The sequence below is a fragment of the Mirounga angustirostris genome, unplaced genomic scaffold (genome assembly GCF_029215605.1).
Source record: "Mirounga angustirostris isolate CCGP_5_RB_7025 unplaced genomic scaffold, mMirAng1.0.hap1 SCAF_11, whole genome shotgun sequence".
Classification (NCBI taxonomy): Eukaryota; Metazoa; Chordata; class Mammalia; order Carnivora; family Phocidae; genus Mirounga; species Mirounga angustirostris.
This window is the reverse complement of record NW_026991719.1, coordinates 91,067,327-91,091,474: the sequence shown is the minus strand read 5'-3', so window position 1 is coordinate 91,091,474 and position 24,148 is coordinate 91,067,327. Positions and strand designations below refer to the sequence as shown.

General features: G+C 42.4%; 1 pseudogene; it reads right to left on the bottom strand.

Moving 5' to 3' along the window:
- Nucleotides 1-231: 231 nt before the first annotated feature.
- LOC123844738 (importin subunit alpha-1-like) lies at nucleotides 232-2,350 on the bottom strand (annotated as a pseudogene).
- Nucleotides 2,351-24,148: the final 21,798 nt, after the last annotated feature.

The window sequence follows — 24,148 nt, the reverse complement described above, 5'->3', positions numbered from 1 at the left end:
CCTTGGCTTGTAGCAGTGTAACTCCATCTGCCTCCATCTTCATGTGGCCTTTTTCCCTGTGTCTCTCTGTGTTGTTTTTTTTTTAAAGAAAAGAGTGGAATTTAATCTTTATTTACAGGACACTGCAAGAGAGGAGATTCCACATAGAAATAAGAAACCCACTGAGAGGAGGAGCTTCATACAGGTTGTACAGTTTGGAACTGGTCAAGTAGAGTTTTGTTGTAAAAAGTGCTACAATAACAAAACACATTTAAAAAGAGTGTTTAGTAGAGAAACAGTAAGACAAACTTCTACCAAACAGAGTACACAACAAACAACTTTCTGCCTCAGCTGTACAATCTTAAAGTTAAAGGTCCTGGGAGTGTCATCCTGAACTTGGAACGTTTAGCCTTCAGAGGTAGTTTCTGGCACAACATTCTGATCTTCCTCTTCCTCTACAGAGAAACACTTCTCAATCAAGTTTAATGAAGCTTTCCACACAGACTCATTTTCATGGTTTTGTAGAGCTTCAATTTTGTCCAAACCTCCACATTCTTCAATCATTATACTAAGTTTCTCAGTTTCACCTAGTTTCTCAGCAGGCTGAAAGATGTTTGAAATGGCATCCAGAATAACCGGAATAATTTTGGTATCTTTTGCAGTTAAGAGGTTCATCAATGGTTCTATTATGCCACAATGAATGAGGTATACAATCTGTTCAACTGTCCCACCACTTGTATAGTTGGTCAAAGCCCAGACAGCTTCCTTTTGTGTCTTTTTTTTTAAGATTTTTTTTTAATTCATTCGAGACACAGAGATACAGAGAGAGAGAGAGAACATGAGCAGGGGGAGAGCAAAGGGAGGGGGAGAAGCAGGCTCCCCGCTGAGCAGGGAGCCCGATGCGGGGCTCGATCCCAGGGCCCTGGGATCATGACCTGAGCCAAAGGCAGACGCTTAACCATCTGAGCCACCCAGGCGCCCCCTTTTGTGTCTTAAAGTCTGCCTTAGAGAGAACACCAATGAGGAATGGGACTAATCCATGATTCACAACTTGCTGTATCTGGTCCTGGCGACCAGCTGTGATGTTTGACATGGCCCACATAGCTTCCTTCTGAATATTAGTTTTGGGGTTCGTTAGGAGGCTGGGAAAAACAGCAAGTGCTCCTGCATCTATTACAACCTGAGTTCTGTTCATCTGTCCCAGTGACAATATTTCCTATGGCTCTTAGCACAGGAGTCACAATGGGCAATTCAGTAGCTCCTAGAAGCTTCACAAGCTGGGGCACAACTCCTGTTTTCACAACCATTTCAATCCGTTCATTTGGACCATCCGTAAGGTAGGAAATGGCCCAGCAGGTATCTGCCAATACTTCTGGATCATCATGATGCAGGAGACCAGCTAAGGTAAGAAGAATCTGCTCAACAGCATCTAATGGGGGGGGGAGGGCAGGATTCTTATTGTGACAAAGGTTTGAAAGTGTCCAAGTAAGGATACGTAAGTAACCACATGCTAAAGATTACATATCAGGAACTGCAAGGAGAGCCAATAGTGGGTCAACTGCACCATACTTGATAACCAAGTCTCAAAAAACTGAACCATCACCTGCAATGTTTCCTAGAGCCCATACAGCTTGTTCACTGATGTGGGCATGGGAAGATGCCAACAGAGAAATGAATGCTGGGATAGCATCTCCATCTACCACAGCCTTGGTCTGTTCTGACGTCCCAGAAGCAATGTTAGTGAGAGCCCAAGCAGATTCAAACTGAATGGGACTACAGTCAGTTCTGCCCAAGAAGGACACAAATTTTGGAATCAAACCAGCCCGGATTATGTTGTCCACGGGGGGCTGTTTTTCCTTAGAAAGCAGTTTCCCAAGGGCAGCTTGAGTAGCCTGGAGCTGGCTTTCCAAATTGTTGCTATTTATGCCTTTGACAATGTCATCAATAGACCAATTTACAGTGCCCTGGTTGTTGCAGTTTTCCTATAGTGGAGATGTAGCCTCATCAGGAAACGAGCTTAGTTTCTCCTTTTCAGCATCCGGTCATCCTTCTTAGCTTTCCTCAGCTCCACATTAACTTCTATTTGGCGCCGCCTCATTTCTGTACTGTCTTTCCCCTTGTTCTTGAATCTGTTAAGGCGGGCAGCTGGTGAATTAGCATTCTTGTTGGTGGACATGGTTATGAGACAAAGGGAGAAAGCTACATGGCCGGCACAGGCTTCCACAGGAGGCGGTCCGGGGCGCGCAGGCTGCGGGTCAGCTGCCCTCAAAACGTCCACCACGGATCACCCCAGAGACGTTGTTCTCTCTGTGTTTTTCTGTGTGTCCACCAATCACTGTGTGTGTCATTCTGTCTGTCCTCTCTTCTGTGTGCTCACCAGTCATTGGATTTAGGGCTCATGCTCATCCAGTATGACTTCACTTTAATTACATCTGCAAAGACCCTATTTTCAGTAAGGTCACACTCTTGACATTCTGAATGAACGTGAATTTTGAGGGCACGCTATTGGACCGCTACAGGACATTTATAATGTTGTGCCTTCTTTATTTCCTTTTATATTCTTGATTACTCTTGCCAGGGATTTTTCAACTTATGTGTCATTTCAAAATCTGACTCTTACTTATCAGTTTTTCTGGGTTTCTATTTTCTGTCTCATTTCTTCTTTCATCTATAATAATCACGCCTTCTTAATTTTCTTTTTCCTTTTCTAGCCTTGTGATGTATTTTTCTCCATTTGACAAAAAAATTATGTGGATTTTCCTTTGAATAAAGTATTGAGAGTGTTCTCTAAGTTGTTGCTATGTTGTATTCATCATTATTACATAAATAATATTTAACTGAAGTTTTGATTTTATCTTTGATCCAAAAATTATTTATTAAAGGAAGTTTCCTAAATGTTCTGCCTGCTTTGATTTTGTTTATATATTTACTTTTGGATTTTTTTTTAAAGATTTTATTTATTTATTTGAGAGAGCGAGAATGAGAGAGAGCACATGAGAGGGGGGAGGGTCAGAGGGAGAAGCAGACTCCCCGCCGAGCAGGGAGCCCGATGCAGGACTCGATCCCGGGACTCCAGGATCATGACCTGAGCCGAAGGCAGACACTTAACCAACTGAACCACCCAGGCGCCCTACTTTTGGATTTTAATAACTAGGCACTTTGATTTGTGATCAGAGAATGTGAGATTATGACCTAAACTACCTTTGCTTTTTGTAATATATTAGTTTCTTTTGTGGTCTTTTTAGTATGAAAACATTATTGTAAAAGTTTCATGAGCATTTTGTAAAAATGTGTGTTCTGTGTAGTATGCAAAGTTGTAGATATAGACATATGTATAAAGTCAAACTTATTAATTATATTATTTAATTTGTTAGTTCTCTTTCTTCTTTGTCTGTTCGATCTGTCAAAGACTAAGACAATTATAAAGCACAGGCTGCAACTTGCCAACCCAACAACCATTCTTTTCTTTCTTCGTGATAGCAGAAGCCCATCTGAATTTTAGCTTAGCATATTGTCACCCAAATAAAAGACCATATTTTCCAGCCTCCCTTGCAGCTCCCACCTAAGTTCTGACAACCGTGATGTAAGTGATATAAGTGTGTGTGGCAGGGGCAACTCCTCTTCTCCCTTTCTCCTACATGGAATGTAGCTATGATAGCTGGAGTTCAAGCACCTATTTTGGACTATAAGGCAATACACTAATGATGGCAGAACAGCAAGATATAAAGCCCTGGAATAGCTATACCCAGAATTCTTTCCATAAGGGAGAAATAAGCCTTTATCCAGTTTGAGCCCCTGCTATTTTAGGTTTTTCCTACATGCAGCCAAAAGTAATTCCAATTAATACAGGTAGGTTAGTGTCTCCCACTAGGATCATAATTTTGTCAATCATTCCTGTTAATAGTCTTTGTTTTAGAAATTGTCATGATACACTAGTTGGTGCATAAAAGTTCATGACTCACATTTATTGTAGACTTTAGCTTTTGTCAGTAAAAAATAATCCTCTTTTTTCCCAACTAATATGTTATGCCTTGCTTTTTGAATTCATTTGATACTCATTTTACTTTTTTTATTCTTTGATAATCTCTTTGTTTCTAACCTTTCTCATTTAAACTATAAACCAATGCAATCTTATTTCTGCTCTCACCACTGTACTGAAACCCCTCTTGTTAAGATCTCTTTATTGCTGAATACTTTTGGTCTGTTTTCAATCTTCACTATACTTTATCTTTCTAGAACACTTCACACTTGTTTTTTAAGATACTGTGTTTTGTTTAGTTTGTTTTGCTTTGCTTTGGTTTTCTTTCTGAAACCCAGAGCCACATTTCTGACTACCTAGCTGAATCTCCCACAGCTGTCTCAAAATTGAATTTATCTTATTCCCATTTAAGCCTGTTTCCTTCAGTATACCTCATTTTGGTTAATATCGACACAACCAACCTTAACATGATCCTTCACTCTTCTTTGGGCTTTACTGTGTATTTGGTAATTAGTTACCAAATCTTGTCAATCTTACCTCAAAAATTTCTCTTCCATCCTTTCTATCATAGTTATTGTTTTAGTTTAGACATTCATTGCCCTTTACTTGGACTATTACAACAGTTCCCTGACCCATTCACTTCTAGTCTCTCCTTCATCCCCCATAAAGCTACCAATCCCATTCTCTGAAAAAGAAAACCAAAAATATTTTATTACATATCCACCTTGCTTTGAAAACATCTCTGTTGATTCTCCACTGCCAAATTCCTTAGTATGATGTACAAATTCCTTGGCAATATGACACACTCCCTCTTCCACTTCATCTCCTACCACACCTTCCCCACACACTTCCTATGCTCCAGTTATATTAGAGTTCTCACATGACTAGAAGATATGCTTTTAGTAAATCCTTTCATGGCTTCATATTTTTGTAATGTTGTTCTCTCTGCAGAGAATATCTTCCCTCTGTTCTTTCTTCAGCACACTCTCATTAATCTTTCAATCCCCAGTTAAAATATCACCTATTCCGTGAAGCCTTCCCAGACTCCCACAGAGTTAGTAACTAGTCATTCTTTCTCCTCTATACATATCCCACCACTTTGCCCACACCACTGATATAGCACTGATCATGCCACGGTTATCTTTTGCAGTGTCTATTTCCCTCCTACAGATCTAAACCTTCTTGAAACCAGGAACTGTCTTACTCAACTCTAGGATCTAACACAATGTCTGGCTTTAAAAAAGGAACCCATAGCCATGGCCAGAATGAAGAAGACTCCTGGTCCTCAAAACACCTACACCCTCCCAGATCACTAATGCCTAAAATTCTACCTTTCCACCTCTGACTTAAGGAACTCACTACTGTGAAAATGTGTCTCTGGGATGGGCCAGAAGTGCTCATAGTCATTTTACCAGACCTTTTCCAAAGAACACATTTAGAGAGGTATAAAAACTGCATTTTCAGCACTAGGTACTTATTGGGAAAATGGGAGAAAACAGATAACATGCTTTGTTAGAGGAAACTTTGTTTTTCTTTCAATATAGTCCTGTGTCATCTTGGTAGATAAAAATGAAGTAACTCAACACTTTTAAAATAAATAACCATGATTCTTTTGGTTGAATACACTGCTATGTATTCCCTCCTCCCTTTCTCCTCATAGAAATTCCATAAGGACAGGGATCTTTGTTTTGTTTACTGATATATCCCAATCAATAATTATTTGTTAAATGAATGAATGAGTATATATGAGAGTAAGAGTAAGGATGATTATATTACTTGGATGCAGAGTTCCCACCCTCCTCCAACTATGCAAGAAATCATAACCCACTGAGTCTGTTATATAACTTTTACCATTAAGGCACACCTCAATTCTAAGGCCTCTTCCACATTTGAATTTGTGATTCTATTAGAATCACCTGATACTGGCATATCTGGGTGGGGTGGAGGGAACTAGAGAATAAATGCTTGCTTTGGACAATGCATTAAAATGTCAAATCATGATGATATCCTCCAATTGCACCCTCTAGGACTACTAATGGATTTATAGGGATATGTAACTACCTCTGACAGAGGATCTTCCTGGGAATGACTTTACCCTCTCATCTCCCCACTCTACATCATTGCTTTTATATGCAGTGTGAGGCTCTTATACTATGGAGCTGGCTGGTTGGTTTGTAGTTCCCAAATAGGAAAATGGTTATTTGTAATAGCTACGCCACATTGTTTAATGTGGCTTTGAAGGCACTGATGAAGCTCCTGTCAGGTCACTCTGCTTAAAAGTCTAATGACACTCATTACCAACACAACTTTGAGGATACAGCTGATATATTCCTCATCAGCCTCTTGCTAAACAAAGTGGGCTTCAGAAAACATGGCCTCCCTGCTGATGACCTGGCTGAGTCTGATGACCTCGTTGCTGAGCATAGCCTTGGTAAGAACGGGTCACAGATGATAGGAATAAAACCACTCAGGCTGACAAATGGGATGTCTATACGTGGTTGGGATCTTATAGCTGAAAATAATCAGAGATGGGTACCCAGCCTTATGGAAAGAAGTACATAACATAAAAATATAACTAGGGGCCAGGTGCTGTTTTAAATATTCTTCAGCTATTAACTTTTTTGATCTCTTAACAAACCTTTGAGGTAGGTAATATTATCATTCCCACCTTACAGATAAAAAAAAAAAAACCGAGGCACAGAGATTTTGTAACTTCACAATCATCACTCTGTAGTGGGATCAGAATTTAAGCTCAGGCAGTCTGGCTCCAGATTCCATATAATCCCTGCTACTTTAAAACTCATACCATTCTACTAAATAGCCTTCTAACATTCTTGTTATACACCAACTTCCCAGTCACTTTATCGCCACCATCCCTATCCTCTTTCGTTCACTGAAAATTTTAGGTTCTCAAATTTGTCTACACACCAACTCCTGCCATCACCTTTAGTGACATCCATGGCTGTATGGATGATCCAACCAACACCCTGATCCTTCAGTTCTATTTCCAATTATCTTCTCCTCCTTCACTGTACCTCAGCCATCCACTCTCACAGCCATACCACTGACTTTGTCAGACTAGAAACCACTCCTTCTCTAAAACTAATTTCTGATCCCACTCTCGTACCACAAGTCTCTCTATCCTTCTGCTGTGTGCACTCCATTTTTCTCAAGACAATGAAGTTCTTCAGCCTCACTGGGACCACCTGTTCATTGAGCCCTCTATTTTAACCATATCCATAGCCTCCACCTGTCTTCACTTCTCTCTCTATTGAGCTTGGATTCAACAATTCATCACATCTCCAGCTCTTTGGATCACTACACTTCTATCACAGCCACCTAGCAAAATCCTGGATAAGTTAACCTTCTCCCTTCTGCATCTGCACTCAGTCTGCTGAGCAGTGTTAGAAGAACCACCAATCTGCTCTCAACAGTGCCTGGTAGTTCTGGTTTACTCAATTAGCTGGACCTCCCATTCTTAAAATTATTTTCTACACGCTCCTTAAACCTCCAAACCTCTACACCTTGAGCCCTTCCTCTCAGTAAATGGTCTCATTTCCCAGTACTCCACAGAAAATATAAAAAGGTCAGAAGGAAACTGCCCCACATTTGCACCATGAAATCTACAAACTTACCTTAATGCACACTGATGCTTTTTCTCCTTCATTTATGTTACAGTAGAAAAGATGTCCCCCTCCTCTCTAAGGCTAATTCTGTACCTTTTGGGGACTCCACTATATTATCTCCTTTCTCCTTCCCTCCTTTTTTATTGGTTTCTTCCTGTCATGATTTAAACATCTCAAAGCCTCTCCCATCTTAAAAATAAACAAAGAAACCCAACCTCACTTGACTCCATATGCCCCACCAACAAGTCCTTCCTTTCATCTCCTCTTTTCTGCCAACTCTCTTGAAAACCCTCTTGAAATATTTATTCCCTGGTCACGACCCTCAGCTGCTATTGGAATATCACACTATTCTGATTTTTCTCCTATCTCTCTAGTATTTTCAGTCTCTTTTGTGGCTTTTACTTCACTGCTTGATCTATAAATATTGGAGGACTACACACAGCTTAGCCCTCTGCCCCCTTCTATTTATACTCTCTCCTTAGGTGATATTAAATCACATGGCTTTAGATACTATCCACATGCTGACAACTTCCAAATCTTGTCACCGACCTTGACGTCTCTTTGGAGCTCCAGATTTATATGACCAACTCTCTAACATCTCCCCTTGGATGTCTCACAGGCATCTTAATTTCTTCCTATCCTACCTGAACCTATATTCTTCCTCTCAAATATGTATATCTGTCAGTTTCCCCACTCCAGTAAAATGGTATCACTATTCACCTACTTGCTCAAGCCAGAAACTTGGAAATTGTCTTTGACACATTCTTCTTCCTCACCCACCACAGTCAATTCATGACTAAGTCTTATTGATTATATTTCTTAACTATCTCATGATTCTGTCCTCTTCTCTACAACCTGACTGTGACTGCCACATTCTAGGCCACCATTACTTCTTTCCTATATTATTTCAGCACCCGCTTAGCTAATCCTTCTGCCTCTAATGTTCTTCTCCTCTAACCCATTCTCTCTAAACAGAGTGATCCTTTTAACATGGATTCCTGGTCATGTAACTCTCCTTCTTCAATGGCTTTTCACTTTTCTTAGAATAAACTTCAAAGTCTCTAGCGCGGCAAGTACTCACATGATTTTATATAATTGCATAATCTAGCCCCTGACTATTCTGGCCACTCTTTTTTACTTGGAATCTATATAACAGCTGCTTCTATTTTCTTTCACTTCCTAAAACATATGTTTTTGCTCAGGAATCCTCACATACTATGACCTTTGTCTGGAATTTTTCCCTCTAATCTAAGTGACAAGGAGGAATTGCCAATAGATGTTAATGATTTTATGGAAGTGGAGGCCTAAGGGAGAGGGAAGAATCCATGATAAACTTAAGTCTGGAGGGCTGAAATAATAAAATTCCTGATTATATTTTACTTATTAAAATAAAATGGGTTTTCTGGGGAAAGTAGTCCATTTCAGAACAACTGAGTTTGAACTGATGATTGAACATTTAAGTGGATAGGTATGGCTGTAAGAGGTAGAGACCAGAGAAGTTGATTTGCATGCCTATGAGAGAAGATGAGAAAGTAGATATAGCGGGAAGTCAGGCTTTCCATTTCATAGTTATTGCATAAATATATGAAGAATAGATTATTAGCTTTCCCATAATGGTCATTTACCATACAGAATCCCAAAGCAGAAGGGGAAATCAAACACAAAATAAGGTATAAATGGAGGAATTAGGAAACAAAAGAGATATATAGAAAAAGAATAGCAACATGGCAGTAGTAAGTTCTTCCTTATCAGTAATTACTTTAAATGTGAATGGATTAAAGTCTCCAATTAAAAGACAGATATTGACAGAATAGATTTAACAAAAAATCATAATCCAAGTATATTCTGCCTTTAAGAGACTCACTTTAGAGCCAAAAATACAAATAGTTTGAAAGTGAAAGAATGAAAAGATATTCTATGCAAATAGCTACCAAAAGAAAGCTGGGGTGACTATACTAATAACAGGAAAAATAGACTTTAAGTCAAAAATTGTTATAAGGGACAAAGAAAAAAACTATATACTGATAAAAGGTTCAACTCATCAAGAAGATCTAACGATATAAACATATATACACCAAACACAGAGACCCAATACATATGATTCAAGAATTAAGGGAGAAATAGTTCTAAAATAATAGTTGGAGACTTAAATACCCTACTTTCAATAATGGATAGAACAATGAGACAAAAAAATGAAAAAAGAAATAGAAGACTTGAATAATACTGTAAGCCAACTAGATGTAAAAATATATGCAGAATACTCCACCCAACAAATTTTTAAACCACAAAACAAATCTCAATAAATTTTAAAATATTGAAATCATATAAAGTATCTTCACCAACCACAATGAAGTGAAGCTAGAAATAGAAATCAATAACACAAGGAAAACAGGAAATCTCACAAACATATAGAATTTAAACAGCAAACTCTAAAACAACAGAAGTATCAAAGAAAAAATCACAAGAGAAAATTTAAAAATACTTTAGGAATAAAAATGAAAATACAACACACCAAATCTTATGTGATATAATGAAAGCAGTGCTCCAAGGGACATTTATATTGCAAACATCTATGTTAAAAAAAGAACTCAAATCAACAATCTAACTTTACACTTTAAGGAACTAAAAAAAAAGAACAAATTAAACCCAAAGTTAGCAGAAGGAAGGAAATAATAAAGATTAGAGAAGAGATAAAGCAGAGAATAGAAAAAAATAGAGGAAATCAATAAAGCAAAGGTTATTTATTTAAAAAGATCAAAAAATTAACAATATTTAATTAGATTAAGAAAAGAGGGAAGACTCAAATTACTAAAATCAGAAATGAAAGTGGGGACATTTTACTATCAATCTTATAGAAATAAAATGGGTATAAGAAAAGAATGAATAGTTGTAGACAAAGAAATTAGATAACTGGAAATAAAATGGAAACATTTCTAGAAATACAAACTATCAAAACTGAAGAAGAAACAGAAATTCTGAACAGATCTGTAAAAAGCAAAGGTATGGAATCAGTAATCAAAAACATCCCATAATCAAAAATGTCTCAAAGAAAAACTCAGCACCAGATGGCTTCACTGGTGAATTCTATCAATATTTAAAGAAGATTTAAAGCTACTCATTGTTAAACTCTTCCAAAAGATAGGAGAGAATACTTCCTAACTCATGCTATGAGGCCAGCATTACTCAGATACCAAAGCCAGACCAAGACCTTACAAAAAGACAAAGCTACAGACCAATATCTTTTATGAATACAGATGCAAAATTCTCAATAATATACTATAAACTGAACCCGGCAGCATATTAGGATTATATACCATAACTGAAGGGGAATTAGCCCAAGAATGTAAGGTTGGTTCAAGAAAATCAATCAATGTAATATATACCATGTTAACAGAATGAAGGAGAAACTATATGATCATTTCTACTAATGAAAAAAAAAAGAACATCTGACAAAACTCAACACCCTTTCATGATAAAAACCCTCAAAAATTAGGAATAGAAAGCAATGTTGTCTACCTGATAAAGGGCATTTATGAAATACCCACAGATAACTTCATTCTCAATTACAAAAAAATTGAAGGTTTTTCCTCTAAAATCAGAAATAAGACAAGAATGCCCACTGTTTTCACTTCTAGTCCACATTGGACCAAAAGTTCTAACCAGGGCAATTAGGCAAGAAAAAGAAATAAAGGGAATTCAAATTGAAAAGGAAGAAATAAAACTATCTCTACTTACAGACAGTATGACCTTATATAGAGAAAACATCCTAAAGAATAAACAAAACAACTATTAGAGCTTATGGACAAACTAGACAAAGTTGCAGATTATACAAGATCAATATGCACAAATCATCTGTGTTTCTATACATTAGAAATAAACAATCCATAAAGGAAATTAAGGAAACAATTTAATTTTTGAATAGCATCAAAAAGAGTAAAATACTTAGGAATAAACTTAACCAAGGAGGTACAAGACTTACACATTGAAAACTATAAAACACTCCTGAAAGAAATTAAAGAAAACCTAAATAAGTGGAAAGACATTGTGTGTCATAGATTGGAAGACAATATTGTTAAGATGGAACTACTCTTCAAAGTGATCTATAGATTCAGTGTAATCACAACTAAAATCCTAATGGCCTTTTTTGATGAAATGGAAATGCTGAACCTCAAATTTATATGGAGTTGGAGACCCTGATTACCCAGATCAATCTTGAAAAAAGAACAATTTTGGAGGCCTCACACTTCCTTATTTCAAAACTTAATACAAAGCTACAGTAATTAAAAGAGTGTGGTACTAGAACATGGATAGACAAATTAGCCCAATTGGGATCAAATTAAGGGTGGCTCAGTCAGTTAAGTGGCCAGCTCTTGATTTCAGCTCAGGTCATGATCTCAGAGTTCTGGGATGGAACCTCACATCAGGCTCCGTGCTCAGCGAGGAGTCTGCTTGAGGATTCTCTCTCTCCTTCTCCCTCTGATCCTCCCCCACTCGCACACAGGTGCTCTCTCTCTCTCTCTCTCTCAAATAAATAAATATTAAAGAAAAAAAAGAATTCAGGGTCCAGAAATAAACCCATATATCTATAGGCAAAATGATTTTTGACAAGGTGCCAAGACTGTCCAATGGAGAAGGAATCGTTTTTTCAACAACTGATGCTAGGACCAGATATCCACATGCAAAAAATGAAAGTGGACCCCTACCTCACATCATGAATAAAAATTAACTCAAGGGGCACCTGGGTGGCTCAATCGTTGGGCGTCTGCCTTCGGCTCAGGTCATGATCCTAGGGTCCTGGGATTGAGCCCCGCATCGGGCTCCCTGCTCCATGGGAAGTCTGCTTCTCCCTCTCCCACTCCCCCTGCTTGTGTTCCCTCTCTCGCTGCATCTCTGTCAAATAAATAAAATCTTTAAAAATAAATTAACTCAAGATTAAAGACCTAAACATAAGAACTAAAAGGATAAAATGTTCATAAGAAAACATCAAACTTTATCAAAATTATAACTTTTTCTTTTTTTTTTTTTCACAACGAATAAGACATGGAGCTAGAATTAAAACCAAGGTCTGTTGACTCCAAAACTTACACTCTCTAATACGACCCACTCTCCAAAAGCCTTCCATAGCTAGCTCCTCATTACTCCATCCATAAGGATCTGTGTCATTGGCCAAGAATAAAGCACAGCTCACCAGATACTCCTTCACACCATAGAAAAATACTCAAAATTAAATTAAATTAATTAAAAATTTCATTTTTGTACCAAGCCCTCCCTGAAAAAAATTGCCTAAGGAGAAACAAACTTTCTCTGTCCTACCTGGCCTCCACAGATTTACAAAGCCTGACCCGAAACTGGGGTGATTTTAGATGCCTCAGGAAGTCTTTATGTGAAAGGAATACCTGTCCCCTCATGCATTCACTTTCCTTACTAAGTAGATAGAGGCTTTACTTTTTGACAATTAGATGGGGAAAGGTTGAGGACAGAGCTATTCCTGAGAGAGAGAACACTCTGGTATTTTGATTAGGGCAGATCGTATCATTCCATGAGGGCAGGTTTTTAATAAGCTAAGGAGATGAAGGCAAGCAGAATAAAGACTAAACCTGCCCTCCCTGAGGCCACACACAGAGTCAGTCACAAAGCAGCAAGACTTGATTGGGGTCTTGTCTCTGTCACTAACTATCATGCAACCCTAGGCAAGGCCCAGTGTTCTCTAAATGTACTGTGATGCTGTAATTCCACTTTATAAATTTGCCCAGGGCTAGCTGCATTTGCATTCCTATTAATGGTAGGCACAGCAAAGTCCTTAGCTAATCCATGAAGTATGGTTCTGTTTACACTTCTTTTATTAAGATTAATCACTATTTAAGGCCTTATGCCTTGATTACAGGGATTCTGTTGTGGTATAAGAATTTGAACACACTTTTGAAATGTAAAACGTGTTTTAATTACTTACAGCCATTCATGGTCCCAATTCAGGCAAAACTTTTACTTAAATAAATAATTAGCCTTGGCAAGAGAATCATAATTCATGAATATACAAAGTTTAAATGTGCTGACTGGTAGTGCCTGTGTTGGATTTTCACAAGTGACATGTTGCCATCTACATCTGCACGGTATTGGCCTAGGACTTATTCAAAGTAAGTGACACTGATGTAGGTCTGGCTCACCGGAAACTCATTTTCTAAGGCAGGCGCTCACTCAGCTGAATTTGAACAGATATTCCCCACTTCCTCCTGTGTTTTCCTTTGCTGAAATCCAGAGCGGGATCCTACAACTCACACTAGTGTTCTTTGACTTCCTGGGGCAGCAAGAGAGTTAAAACCCACAATCAACACTCCACAGAATTTTAAGAATCACCTCTTCTTCTTCCATTCCATTCCTTTCTTTTGTCTTTGCCACCGTGGAGTATTTCTCTAATGTGCTGGTGACTAGAAGCCCTTTCCTTTGTAAATAAAAGCCTGCCCTTCAAACTGCTCAGTGTGTTAAAGCCTTTGTGATGCTGTGGTCATTTCAATGCTGGGCACATTGTTATGGTGGTGTATGTGTCACATAGAAAGAAGTCACAAAGAATTCTACATAGGTCTATGGTGCTTAGCAAGACAAAGAGCCATCTCCCTAAGGAAGAAACTTAAAGAATAAGTCACTGAGAACAAAAGGGAAATAAAAGGGGGAGAAAGCCAGGTTGGATTCAATCCAGAAACTGGTTATCCATGAAAATCTGTAACCCTTTCCCTTTGGGGACATAAAGGTCAATAGTTCCTTAGTATGCTGAAGGCTGGAATTGTGCCTTTACAGGTCTTTGCTATAATCAACACCCTGCTTATAGTGAGCGCTCAACCAAAGCTCCATGGCGGGGGGGTGGGGTGGGGTGTGTGTGTGGGGGGGTGGCAATGATTATAACAATGAATTGAATCATTTGTCAAAATTTCTCGATTTGTAAGAACTCCTTTCTATGCTGTTTCCTCACAAACTATTCCATACTTTCTGAGATTCTGGTCAATACAAGATCTGGACATGCCGTGTGGGGAGAATTAAGGTAAAATTCGGTCTTTGAAAAATGACACTACTTTAAATGCTGTGGTTCTCGGTGGGGAGGCCGATTCTGCCCCCTAGGGGACATGTGACAATGTCTGAAGACATTTTGGGTTGTCACAAGGTGGGGGGTGTTACTGGCATCTAGTGGACAGAGGCTAGAGATGCTGCTAAAGAGCCTACAATGTCAGGACAGCCCCTCACAATAAGGAATCCTATGGCCCCATAAGGTCAGTACTGCCTAGATTGAGATACCCTGCTTAATGGGGAAAAGAAAATTCCTTTACTCTCTGGGTCTCTCACACCCATCTCACTTTGGCTCTGATATTACACCAAACTCTGGTCTACCTGTCGCACCTACCACTCTGGTCAAGGCTGTAAGAAGAGTAAAGACAGTGCCCTTGAATGTTGAAGTCTCAGTTGCCTTAGGAAGTCATATCTGGATGGTGTTTGAATAGGCCAGGCCATGTGGGCTAACCTCACCTAGAAGCCAGGTAGATCTAGCTTCAATTATTCATAGTCACTTCCACTTTTGGCTTTGAACCACTTTGGCAGTTGTAGCCTTTGGTTGCAAACTGCCCTAGGAGAGTTCAAACAGACATACACTCTCAGCCACCAAGTAGAAAACTTGAATATTTCCATATTCACAGAGAAGATGAGCCCCTCCCCCTGCCCCAGCCCCTAGGCTGACAAGCAAATGAGGCAAGCTCAGGCTCCTGCCAAGTCAGCTTAACTGCATTAGGAGATCCTCCAGTTAAGTCTGTCCTAGAACTCATATAGTAGTGCCTGATATTTGAATGGGTGCTTTTAACTTTGGAAGAGATTTTCTTTTGTATATCCTTGATCTCCGGAAGAGGTTAGCAGGGTAGGGTGAGCGCAAGAAGAAAATTTGGGGTCTTATCCACAATTCACGGGGAAAACATTAAAATTCAAAAACACCCATAATCCCCCTATGTTAAAGGCAATTGCACTGTATATAAGGCCTTTGAAGGAGACCGTTCACAAGAATAGGGTTCTCCTTCTCTTCCTGGACACTGCTTCTGGTTGCATCTTAAGCTTGGCTGGAAGCCTCAGCTAGACTGCACTTTGGTCAGAGAAAGGGAGACGTCCCAAGGTCTTGTCCAGAGCCACATATCCTACTGACCCCTCATGCCAAAAGAGGAACCAGCTTAATCCCAACATTGACCTCTTTCGTTTGGGAGGTTGTACACTTGAGGTTGTTGGCCACAGTAAAACTGCCTTTGAATGGGTTCCAAAATCAAGTGATTTTTTTTTCATCTATATCATTGCCCAGTGTTTAGAAACACTTCCTGAAGTGTCTAAACAGTATGGAGGGGGAGGCTCCATCCTCACCCCTGTCCCCCCCCTCACACCCACAAACACAAACTCTTCATCCCCTAAGGCAATACTTTTCTCAGATGCCTTGCTCCCACACAAAGCTTTATACTGTCCAGAATAGTAGGCCACCTCAGGGTGAAGAGGACTGAGGACAACAGAAAAACTTTTCTTGCTTGGTGCCCCGAGGGACTTTCCCAGGGTAGCCTAGGAGAGTTGCTAGGGCTCCCACTAAACATAACTACGCCAGCTTCAATGACAAGGCAATGGAACACTCGGCCATTTAGACAGGGCAGAAGCTTCTGGCTCCTTCTAGAGCTCGACTCAGGCTCACAGTGTGTGTGCAGGCGACAGCTGGAAGAACAGTGGAGCATTCTCTGAGCTCTGGAGTACTCTGAGAATGAGTACGGAAAAGGGTTTCAGGTACCAGCCCAGCGTTCAGAAAGGTAGAGAGCCTCGCACCCCAATTTCTGAAGAGAGGAAGTGAGGGAGATAAAACACAAAGCCAAGCTTTGGGGCTGTGAGGTGGGGCCACAAGATGATGCCAGCTAGTGGACCTAAGTGCCTGCAGGTTGCAGGTAGTAGTCTCAGGCTTGGGGGGTGGGGGGGGGAGGCGGCGTGGAGCCATTCAGTTCCAGCAAGGTTCAAGAGGGTCTGTGTTCTGGGCGCAAGAGTATGGGGGCGGGAGGGGGGAGGGGGCTCACGGGACACAAAGGCGCAAAAATCAACGAGTTGCCCAAGTGTCTGGTGACACTGCCCCCCCCCCCATAGACACCACTGCCACCATGAAGCAACTTACTCCCTCATCCTACAATACCACTATCCGTCCCCACTCCCCACCCCCCTTCAATCTAGGCTGGTCTTGGGAGACCGACCCTAAGGGTGAGAAGGACACAAATCTGAGAATCGGGCTAGTTCCCGGGCTGCCTGTACTGGGTTACATTAAACCCGTCAGGGATCAAAACCAGACCAGACGACCCCAGGTCAGCCTCTGGCGACTCGGGGTCCCACTGTCCAGCTGTCCGGCTGTCCACCGGCCGCTAGCCCACGCTCTCATTGGCTCAGCTCCCCTTCCCCCTGGATGACCGGTGGCTGCCAGCGCAGCCCCACCACCGCCAGCACAGAACCTGGGCTGGGAGGGGTGGGAGTGGGTGGGGGTCACGGTCCAAAGCAAGGAGTACCCAAGCCAAGGGGCAAAAAGAGACTCTGCAAGCCAACCGCCCCGAGGCGCTCCGGTCCCCTCTACCCGCACCCGCGCTTAGCCCCCCAGTCTCTGCCAACACCCAGGGTAGGGGAAGGCCCGGGGAGAGCAAACGAACGAAACAGAAAATTCCGTACCGAGGGGGGAGAGATGAGGCGGTGGGACGGGGCAGCGGGGGCTGACTTGGGGTTGCGGCTGCGGCTTCCTTCCACCCCTGGCCAACGAGCTGCAGAGAAGGCAGTAGCTGCTGCCCCTGCAGGCTGCCCCGTCCTCCCTCTTTCCCTCCCCCTTCCCCGCCTCCCCCGCCCCGCCCCGCCCGCCCATGCCGGGAGCTGGGGGGGGGGGGGGGGGCGGTGAGGCCTCGGCCGGGGCTGGGGGAGGTGAGAGGTGCTTTCGCCATCCGCGGCTTTCTCCCCCCCATACACACACACACACACACACACACACACACACACACACACCCCTCAACCGCGACGGGTTCTCCGCAGCTCGCAGACACCCAAAGGGAGGGAGAAAGGGAGAACAGGAGCAGAGGGAAGCCGGGAGCAGATAGAAGGGAAAAGGAAGAGCTCAGGGTTGGACATTTTTGGAGCTAGGGGTGGGGAGGAGAAAGGCAGCGCACCTCCTCGATTTTCCCCTCCCCACCCCTCTTTGCTTTTCTCTCCCCTTCGTTGTATAGCATTTTCCAGAAGCGGCAGCAGAAGGGGACAGAAACCTCTAGTCTAGAAAGATTTGGAGGGGTGGCCGGGTCTCCCGCCAGCCGCTACCTGGCAGCTGGAGCTTGAGCGTGCGTTTGTGCATGTGAGAGCGTAAATGCGGTTCTCTCTCTGTGGTTCTCTCTCCCTGTCTCTTCTCCCTCTCTCCCCCTCACACTCCCGCGTCGGCCACCCCTGTCAGTTTCCCCGTGTCAGTTTCTTCCCCGGCTCTTACTGTGTGGCTGGCTGCGCGAAGGGAGTGCGTGCGCTTGAAGCGGCCCAGGTTGGGTCAGACAGCCGGGAGAAGCGAGCGAGAACAGGCAGGGGGCGGGTGGAGCGAAGAGTTTCGGGGCGCTGGCGGAGGCGAAAGGTGAGGAGGGCCGGCCAGCCACAGGGAAGTTTGGCGATAACTGAGGAGCGGAGGGAGAAACCAAGGTAGGAGCCAGCACTCGCGCCTCTCCCCACACCCCGCCCCTTTCCCTGTGCTCCGCCGCCCACCGCCGGGCAGCCTCCAGGCCCGCGGCTGTCCCAGGCGGCTGCTGTTTGCGCGCCGCCGGGAGACCGTGTCCGGCGAGGCGGCCGCATCGCGCGCCCTGGTTCGCGGACACCAGACGACGCAGATCCGAACAAACCACTTGGCCCCGGGGTAAGTCGACAGGCGGCCCGGTGCCCTCTGCTTCGCTGCTCGAGCGCTGCCATAAGGGGCGGCGAGGTGCGGGTTAAGTGAGGGTGCTGGGATGCTGAGGGCTGGGAGGCGCTGGCTGGCAGGCTGTGGGCTGGGGTAGTGGGGAGCCGACCAAAGCCAGCAACAGATTGTTTTTTGGACACAGGGAGAGAGATGCGATGGGGTAAAGCTCTAGGGGTGTTAGGAAAGGTGGCTCTTGGCAATGACCAAAAGAATCGTTTCTTTCCGGATGTTTTCCTACACCAGAGCTTTGCCCTACCCCGGTCAGTGATCTGCTCCATCCCTGGGTAGGTGTCAGGCTCCCTGGGGAACCTGCTCCCAGGCTTCCTCAAAATCCACCTGGGAGGTAGATGGGCATGGGAATAAGGACACTGATCCTGTTGCCAAAAGCCACTTTAAGATGCAGAGGGCTGGGGTGAACTCATGAGAGTCCATTTACCCTTCTTTCTGTTTTGTATATTTCAAACTTAAGAAATGACCAGATTCGTTTTCCTGGCTTCCCTAAAGGAACTAGGAAATGCAAATGGGGGGACATCAGTCAGATCTCTGCTCTAAAGTAAACACCCCACTCCCTCCAAACACATATACTGACTTGGACATTATCATACCCCTACACACACACACACACACACACACACACACACACACAGGGGTACTGAGCTGTATTTGCAGATCCTGGTATTTCTCCATGGACTCTAAGAATGTGATATGAGAAGAGCTTCTTCCCCATTGCCAACCTGAGCTTCTGGCCATAGTCAGGTATGCCGTGATGGCCGAGTGGCGAGCAAGGTTATCACTCCCTCATGAAAAGCCTGAAGCCTAGAAACCAGCGTGGAAGACAGGATCTCTGAACTTTACCCGAGTTTATTATATGAGTACGAGAGACACAGATGAATCAATAATGCTCCCTTTAGAGATTGTGTGTGTCGGCCCTACTTCAAATGATAAATAATTACTACACTGACATGGTATCCAGACCCACTTGTCTATTGCCATGTATTTATCTTCATGGCATTTAGCAAATATGACAAGTTTGTATGTCAGCATTCATGATTGTCTTTTGTCAGTTTCAGACTGGGTTTTGGTTTTTGGTTGTTTTGGGTTTTTTGGTTTTTGGTGTTTTACAGATGATTTATATTATATCTCCTTTCCCATAGATTCTTACAAAGCTGAGATATAAATGATGTCAAATAGTACCTTTCACTCACTCTTTAACATCTGCTTATTGTAACTCAAAAGGCATGAAAATACATTCACATAGTAGCAAGTTGGTTTCAAAGCAAATATTTAGCCTGGAATAAAGGAAACCCACAGGGTCAAGAGGAACCACTCTTGCTCTGTTTGCAAGGTTGAAGGAAAAACTGAATGCCACTTGAAATCTATGTTTTGATCCCTTGGAGATGCTGCTCTCATGGAGTTTTACTATATATATAGTTTTATATATATATGCACACGGGGTGTGTGTGTGTGTGTGTGTGAGAGAGAGAGAGAGAGAGAGAGAGAGAGAGAGATGCTTTCTTAAAGTTGTATCATATATATATATATATATATCATGTGTGTATTTTTTTTTTCAAGGACCCAGATCAACCCCATACAATCTGGGCTCTGTGCTGCTGTAGCAGAGAGGGGGTGCTTCCAAAGCACCCAGGCTCTTGTGTTAAACTTTCTATTTATTACTGTATTACCGGAATACAATGAATTACCTCCTTCCAACTCAGCAAATGAGAGAAACAGATTCTGCATTAAGTGAAACTGTTTATGTTGTATCGGGCAATTTGTTCTAATGCTCATTGCTTAGAGACAGAACAGAATGAGGATTACTCAAGTAAGATCTGAAAAGGTGCCCATTCTGTTACTTTTTTAAGGCAATCATAAGCAATTATCTTCTTAGATGGGTTAAAATTATACTTTCCCATAAATAGCAAAGACCAGGTTGCAGACAGGTAGGAAAGAACTGGCAGTTTCATACTGGGGAAGAACTGAACGTGTCCACAGGGATGAAGGCTAAGGAAGGTACAGGTCTCTGCTCTGTTCTTGGTGATGTGAGTTATCTGGCTGCCACAGTGGGTCCTGATCCACAGTTACTCAGGGGACAAGGAGGTAGGTTGTGCAGGGATATAGAACCAATGTAGTCCCCAAACGTGTTGACACAGGTTCCCCGGGCTTCAGTATATGCTCCAACATAGAAACCTGCACCAAATATCTCATCTCTGCCAGCTATACGAGCGACAGTCCTATGATTCCATTCTTTCTAGAATTCACAACCAGAATGACACACAGAACCATACACGCTGGGAGAAGGGTGGGCCAGAAAATTAAAGATAGGGTAGGGAGGAAGAGGAGAGGGACAGGAGAGAACCCAAAGATGTTTTGAAACATATGGAAAGAAAACCATCCAGGTGTTTGCTTTCTTTTGCTCAGCTGAGGATGGAATTAGTCCAGAAAATTGATCCTGATGTGAAGCACGCTAAAATTGCATATGATTTGCCTTATAAACACTGAGTAAACAATAATAGAATTCCTTAGATCCAGAGAATTGGGAGCAATGGAGTACATTTCCCCTTTTGCCATCTCATTTCACTCCTTAGCATATTAAATTTCAATCCGTGAGCCATTCAGGTGCTTAATTATCGAATGGATATTTCAAATGTGTCATGCTATTTCCTTCCAGCCTACTTCCAAATATTCTAATGTCTTTTGCTGTGGCTCCATCACTGGAGGAGAGGAACCAACACATCTCTGCCTGCTTTATTCCTGCCAAAGATGCTTGTTTTTAGCTAAGTACACTAAGTTATTCAGAAGCCTCCTCTTAGCTGGTGGGGAATATGAGGGGCAGGACCTTTCTCCCCAAAGTGCCCTGCAGCCTAAGGTGCCACCAACCTAAGCTGGCCCAGTCATTTTCCAGGTTTTCACAGAGGGTTATGACAAAGTTTTCATCCTACAGGCAGAAATGATGCCTCATTCTAGGCAGAAATTGCAGTAATCTGTTCTAGATCAGGGCGAAGCTGAGGCTAGCCAGTGAGTCCAGAGCTTAGTAGCTGAGATTTCCATAATGTCATTCTTTCTAAAACTGCCATAGCTTTCCTGCTGTTGATGGGTCTTTCAAGCCCTTTGAGCCGTGAGACCAACTGACCCACCCTGATCGCAAAGAAAGAGTCCTGAATGATTCAGCTGTGGTCTCATACACAAATGTGTGCATCATGCTCAATAGAGCAACAACAGATGATTCCTAAAAGAAATAAAAGCTGGGGGGACAAAGCAAAAAATCGCCATTTGCTGTGTCCAGGGAACTTTGCAAGTTCCCTAGCTTGGGTTCTCCAACACCCATTGTGGGGTTAGCACTTAGATGCTGGTAGCCAATGCAATTGTCCCAGCTTTTTGCAAGAAAGAGCCGATGGTGGGAGACAAGCAGGGATCAGGGCAGGGCCCAATGCCCTCATTTCACCTACACAGAAATTGAGGCCCAGAGAGTAAAAATGACTTGCCAAAATCACACAACTACCTAGTAACAGAATCAGAACAAGAACCCAAGACTGCCTGCTAGTACTGAATACATTTCCTAAAGCTCTCTGAAGATCTCTCCAGGAAGTCAAGAGGAAACCAAAACCAAGTTTGCCAAGATCACAACCCTCTACTTCCTTGCCATGTTTATATTTACCATGTTTACTGCCATATCCTTGTGACTTGCCTTCTCACCCTCCATCTGCCACCAATACACACACATACACACACACACACACTTCTATCTTGGCAGCTAAGAAAAATAGCATATGCCCACAGCTAGCATATTCAGGTGGAGGGCAGAATTAAACATGACAAAGATTTAGCTGCTCACACTTATCTGGCTGATCTGGCTCACACCACCACCAGCAAGGCATCTAGAAAACCCAGACTCCGCTGCACTCTGTTAGTCTTGAGAATGGAAACTGGTGGATTCCAGTAACTATGGCTCTGGCCTTGTATAGTCATTCTCAGAACAAGCACCCATAAATGCACATGTGTATACACACACACACACACACACATGCATTCACACACTTATTGAAAAATTAGAACAAAAGAAGCAGAAAAGACAAGGCAGATGGTTTTTATAGTAGAGTCTGAGAAGAAGGAAGGTTTGTGTGTTGGGGGGGGTGTTATTTCCTGCCTCTCTTCTTTAGCCTTGATACCTGGTTTCAATTAATCCCACCCTAGATTTTTTTTTAGGATCTGAGAAAATAGGCTGATGCAAACACATCTCTTATAACCCAGAAGGATAATATGAAGAACTTCTATATTATAGTGAGGATATCACAAGGTTAGGAAAGAGAGGTTAGGTTGGAGTGGGTTAGAGTCTTGCTACTCCAAGTGTGGTCCCACATCAGTAGAACCACCATCCCCTGGGAGCTATTTAGAAGTGCAGAATCTTAAACTCTTCCTTGGGCCTAGTGAATTGGAATCTGATTTTTAAGATTCCCCAGGGATTTGTTTGCATACTAAAGTTTGAGAGGCACTGGACTAGAGCTTATCCCAAAAAGCATCTGAAAGTCATCTGAAAAGAAGCAATTATCCTCAGGGCATGCAGGGACAATTCAAGTGGCTTATCACTTGAAAATTTAAAATATAAACTTATCCCCGGTCCACTTCTCCCATTATCCAGTGTAAAAGCCATAAATGTGGGCAAGAGAGTTGATTTAAAAGGAGTCAGACTGTCGGACTGTTCTGCTTACCAGGAGGACCTGGACTTGGGGATGCACACAGACCTAAGTTCAAATCCTGATCCTGTCCACAAATAACTGGCTGTATAAACTTGTACAAAGTACTTTGTCTCTTGGCCTCAGATTCCTCATCAGTATAAAGGGATTAATAATAGCACCCACTGACACTGAGTTGTTATGAAGACTACATGAGACACTATAAGACACTGGCATATTATGAACAATCGATATGTGGAAGTTATTACTATAATTAATATGATTTTGTCATTAAGTTTAGTTGGCTAGAAAACTAGTCACTGGATGTGATGTCATAGGGCACCTAGCACCTATTTCTAATTGGTGTGAATCACATTGGGCTTTCCACAAATAGAACATTAAGACATACAAAAGTAAAATATATTTCGACAGAATGGGGGCCCCAAAACAAATATTATTCAGAAAGAATTAAAGGTGGTCCTGATGAAATCACTTCATAGAATAAGACTAAAGTCAGAAGTGGCCCTATTCAGGGCTCCCGGGTGACTCAGTCTGTTAAGTGTCCAGTTTCGGCTCGGGTCATGATCTCAAGGTTGTGGGATCAAGCCCCACGTCAGGCTCCCGATTCTCTCTCTCTTTCCCTCTGCCCCTCCCCTCCACTCACATGCACATGCACACTCTCCCCCTCTCTCTAAAACACACACACACACACACACATGCACACATACACACAAAAGAAGTGGCCTATTATATGGCATGTCTCAAAATTACCAAGTTATAAAGTTAGTAGTGAGGCTCTTTCTGCATGTTTGCACATATGTGCAGTAGGCACACACCTGTGCACACACACACACCCCTTCCATGGAGCAACTGTGAAAAAAATCAAGGCCGAAATAGCATTCCAGGGGCAGAACTAAATATTACTGATTTCTGGCCTGATAACAAC